The following is a 5158-nucleotide window of genomic DNA, read 5'->3' on the forward strand; positions in this document are numbered from 1 at the left end:
CAACATGGAGGAGAGGAAAAATCATCACTGGTGCCAGCCACCCAGCAGAGAGTCCAAACACTGTATCTTGGTATCAGAGTCACCAAGGAAAACACAACATAACCAAGCACTGGATAGAATAATGCTTTTTACCCACAGAGAAGAGTCTGCTTAGAACTTCCAGAGGGACCTAGCCAAATGCAGCACCATGGAGTACACCATGGACCGGTTCCGGACTGTGCAATGACAGCTGGCCAGCTTGCTGGAGGGTATGTCAGACAGGTCAGTAATCATCCCCAATCTCCTCCCCAAGAATATTTCTGTACCCAACAGGTCTGAAGCCAACCCTGTGAAGCAGCTGTAGGCCTAAGAGGAGGCTGGCTACCACGATATGTACCTCTAGCTTTGGAGGGAGTGTGTAGGTTCAGGGGTTGCTGGCTTCCTTGAGTAGTGGGTCATTGAGCTGCAAGCCCAGCTGCCATCTGCTGTGGATATGCACTTAGGGCTGGGGACAGACAGAAGCAGCCCTGCGGGTGGAATCCTGCTGTCCTCACTGTCTCCTGGGGTAACTTCACCTCTTCCCTCTCACCAAGCAGCTGCCTCCCCGTGCTCCTGCAGGACCTCTGGGTTTTGGGCCCTCCCAAAGAGGGCCATGGGCTTCACCAGGTCGAACTGAAATAGCCGTCAGTCTTCTTCAGGCCCAGGATGCATGAAGAGAAGTCGGGCTTGTTCTCATAATGCTGCATCACTGCGGGACTGTTTCAGGGAAGTCAAACTGGAACAGGTACTTGTGTGACACTATGAGGACAATGGCCTTCATCCAGAAGCACCTTCTGGATGGACAGCATGGCCCATGGCATGGCAGGCATGGCCCATAGGATGGGCAGCACCACGAGGTGGTGACCACGTGGTCAGGGACGGCGAGGGCGTAGCAGGGTAGTTCCGAGTGGGGCAGCTGCACACTGGTACCCAGCCTGCAGCAGCCACAGGGCCCGGCCCTGCCGCTTTGGCCTCCTCCAGCTTTAGGAAGCACAGGGGCTTGGTGAAGAGCAGCTCACTAGTCATGCGCGACCGGATACGCGTATTGACTGGAAGCTACCACAACTGCACAGGGAAGCCCTGGGCTCGGCAGGCACGTCGTCCTCGCTGCTGCTCTGGGGGTTGTGGCCGTTGCTGAGGGCGCTGCTTGTGCTGTTGGTTGTAGGCTCGGCGGCTTCCCTAAGGACCTGCTTGGCTCAGGGCGGGCCTGCGAGCGGCCCTGCAGCATGGCCTGGACTGCGCTCTCCTACAGCTGGCCCAGTACGCGCCAGTGACTGTCCTCCGAAGGAGCTCGGGGCCCCAGGGGGTGGGGAACGTGGCACCCGCAGCCCAGCACGTGGCTCGCTGCGCTCCTGCAGGTGTGTGTCAGCCCTTTCCGCCAGCGCAGAGCCGCTCCCCCACAGGAGCCTCGGGATCCGCGGTGGCCGCGTCACGTGGCCGCGTCACGCCTTCCGCGGGCTCCGCTTCCGGACGCAGGCTGTCCTTGTGGGCAGCTGCTCTGCCGGCTCCTGCCACCGCCGCCTCAGCACTGCCAGGACTCTGGTCACCTATCCTATCCCTGCTCTGCCATCTGGAAGGCGTTCTGTGCTCACTGCCTGGGCTCTTTGGGCCAGGCCGCCTTCTTCTCCCCGTCGGACTCGAACATGGTCCCAGGCGGGAGTGAATGGCTGTGACGTGGTCTAGTCACAGCCAGCACCATTGTCACTGCAGCAGGGAGAAGCCCTCTGGTTTCTGGGGGGGGGGCACTGCCCGTCGGGTCCTGCTTGTGCCTCTCAGGCTTGGCACAGCTGCGCCGGGGATTTCTCTGCTTTGTGGTGCAGGTCGATGCTTTTGAGGTCAGCGGCTTTGAAGAGGGCAAAACTCCTGGAGGCCTGCAGGGTGGTGGGCAGCAGGAAGATCTGGAGCTCGGCCTTGATGTGCAGGGAGTGGTGGCTGAGGAAGATGCAGTGCTGCAGCAGCGGGAACAGGGAGCAGAGACTGTCAGGCAGGATCTGGCCTCCTCCACCTGCAGCAGGCAGTCCTGGCATCTCCCTGGGGTTATGGTCACCCCTGATGCAGCACATGAGGCTGAGTAAAGGTTGGATGGCCCAGCTGAAGTTGCTCTGCATTTGCTCCACATACACACAGGACAGGAACAAGAGGATGTCCTTGGAGATGACAGTGAGCTTGCCGAGAATGAGGCAGCCCCTTGGCAGGAGGCAGGCTCATGTGTTCGTCTGCAGCTTGGTGCTGAAGAACAGCAGGTAGAAGTGGGTCAGTGGGTAGCCCAGCTTGAAGATGCTGATGTGGGGAGCTGTCTTGACTAACACCAACCAGGAGAGGAAGCAAAAGGTGGCCATCTCCAGCATGCTAAGGTAGGACCCACAGGGGATAAAGTTGGGCATGCCATGGGGCTCCCCCTGACAGGTTCCAGGTGGTCAGTATTGATGCCAGCTGCTCCTTATTGTACTTGGAAGAGAACACCTACCACAACAGAGCAACAGGAGGAAATCACTTATGAGGTTGGTGGAGTTGGAGGCCCTGAATAACTTGGGTAGGTACAGCCACTTAAGTGTGGAATTCACAAAGATGGTCTTGCTTCAGTGACACAGGTAGTTTATGCACAGGAATGCCAAGGTGTATCCGGTATTGGGAAAACAGTAAGAGTATCAGGAAGAGGCGGTAGTTGGGCCGGCCGGAGGCCAGCAATAGCCCAGAGTGCTGGTGGGTGAGGATAATCACTGCAGCATGACCATGAAGTTCCTGCACAGCCCAAACATGTTCATGGCCACCAGGAAGATCTCCAGTCCAAGTCTGTAGAAGAATTTGAAGTGGGAGTAGTCCCTGTTTCAGCCACTAGAGAGTATTGTCCCTTATAGACAGCTTGGGCAGCTGGTGGGGCCAGCAGGTACTATGGGTGTTGATGTTCCTGGCATTGGTACATGGTGGCCTCAAATGCCTATAGGTGGCATATGGGGGGCAGCAGCAGGGCCTGTAGGTGATTCTGGATATAGCCCAGGTTCAGGAAGACCTTCCACACCCCCAAACCAGTTAGCAAGACTCGTGGGCCACCGGTACAGCAAGAATTGATTGGTCTCTGTCTTCTGTAAGTTGGTGCTATTGAGGAAGGGCTCAGTAATTTTTGGAATACTCAAGGGGGCTGATGATCTTGATAGACCATCTTGCACATAATGATAATACATATCCAGAAGGTGGACTGGCCTGAGGCCAGAAGTGGAAGTAGGGCAGGGTGAAGCCCCACAGCACAACCAGCAGGAGGTTCATCACTAACTCCTCCATGAGGGTCATGCAGACAGTGTGCAGGACCGCCTGCTTGAAGACAGGCAGTTCCAGCAGACATCGGAAGAACACCACACAAGCCAGAAGCCAGTGACCAAGTCCAGTGGCTGCATGGTCACCAGGACCCACCTGTTGGCTGTGGCTTCTGGGACTTACATGGCTTGATGGGAGCCAGCTGCGCTCAACCCCTTGTCCCTGGAAACCTACTCTTCCTCTTCCTGCTACTCCAGCAGTGGGGTCCCACACACCACAAATTTCCTGTGAACCCGACATGGGAGGTGGTGCCAGGTCAGAGGACATGCTTGATGAGCTGCATAAAGTGCTGGGTGCAGGGCAGGCAGGGTGCAGGGAAGCAGGAGAGGCCAGGGATGAGGATGCGAGAGAAGAACTTGGGCATGTGGAACCGCTCCAGGCTCGTGTCCTCCAGCTGCTCATTGGTGAAGCCCATCAGGTCGTTCCAGTGTATGGCAAGACTGTGCAACTGGAAATTATAGGCAGCAATGAGCCCCAATACAGTGTAAACCATGGCCAGCCACCAGCCAAAGGCTGTTATAGATGTGGAAGAGGGTGAGGCAGAGCAAGAAGAGGAACATGTAGATGATCTTGTAGATGGTGAGGCAGCTGGCAAAGCTGACCACGATGTATGTTTCAGCAGACGTATACATCCAGTAGTCTGGCTCCCCCGGACTCCGAAGAAGCATCGCGTGCACTCCGTGTCTGCCGTGGTGACCTCTGTTCGTGCAGGGGGGCCTTCACCTTCAGCAGCTTCTCCTTGACACACTGGTGTAGCAGCAGCTAGAAGGTCGGAGTGTTCAGCACCATGTCACTGAGGGTCAGGCAGAGGTAGTGGATGTTCTGTAGTCCCATATGGCCAGGCTGACAGAGCCCAGGGTGATGGGGAGCTCAGGACATGTGTGTCATGCTCTGTGGCCCGCATGTGGTGCAGGCTGCACAGTGCCAGCCTATAGAGCAGGAGGATGGAGGGTCCTCCACGCGTGGTCAGCTGGTGGCAGCTGCACATGGTCCAGCTGGGGCAAGCCCAGAGAAGCAGCATGAAGACATGAAAGTCAGCCAGCTGTAGTAGGGGATGTGCCGTATAATCATGGTGATAGGGGCACAGCTGTACTGAGTGCTGGTCCATGATGAGGTGAGCCCACATCTCTCTAGGCTCAGCCAGCCTGGGGCTCAAATGGATGCTGCTGGGTGGGGCTGTGGCCAGTCAGGTTGTGCCTGATGTAGATGTCCACGTCTGTGTCAGGGCCTGTGAGCATCATGTGATGGGCAGCCTCCTCTTTCATGGCAGCAACAGCCCTGGCCTGCCCTGGGCCATAGCCCACCTTGGTCACCTCCACCTCTTGCTCTTCCTTGCCCCTCATGCTTCCTTGGACCCTTGGTCCAACTGGGTGGTATGTGCAGAGCTTCAAGAGTGACATTCAGAAGCTTGACTGTAAGACCTCTGAGGCCCTAAAAGAAGTCTTTACGAGGCCGCAGTTGGGGGTCTGGAGAGATGAACTGGGACAAAGATGGCCTTCTTCGCCTTCTTCACCATGGCTGAATACTCGGAGTGGGCCTCCCTTCTCAAATCTTTAACAAGCACATTGGCAGTGGGGGCTGGCAGGCTGCCACAAAGGCCTGGGGTGGTACATCTGTCGAACAGCAGTGCAGGTGTCCCAACATGAGCTCAGGAAGGTGAGTTCCCATGGAGCAGAAGGACAAACACTCACTCGGTCTTGATTTCAGCATGAATGCACATTATGAAAGCAGGCCCTCATCATCCTTCTGATCTTTTGGGTTTTAAGCAGGAGGTATCAGAAAAGTTACCACAAGGATAGCTGGCTTGTGGTGGCCAAGCGTTCATAAC

The 5158-nt window shown here is 56.5% G+C and overlaps 1 pseudogene; it reads right to left on the reverse strand.

Annotated features, from left to right (window-relative positions):
• Nucleotides 1-1790: 1790 nt before the first annotated feature.
• LOC131834556 (piezo-type mechanosensitive ion channel component 1-like) lies at nt 1791-4673 on the reverse strand (annotated as a pseudogene).
• Nucleotides 4674-5158: the final 485 nt, after the last annotated feature.

The sequence above is a fragment of the Mustela lutreola genome, chromosome 6 (assembly GCF_030435805.1).
Source record: "Mustela lutreola isolate mMusLut2 chromosome 6, mMusLut2.pri, whole genome shotgun sequence".
NCBI lineage: Eukaryota > Metazoa > Chordata > Mammalia > Carnivora > Mustelidae > Mustela > Mustela lutreola.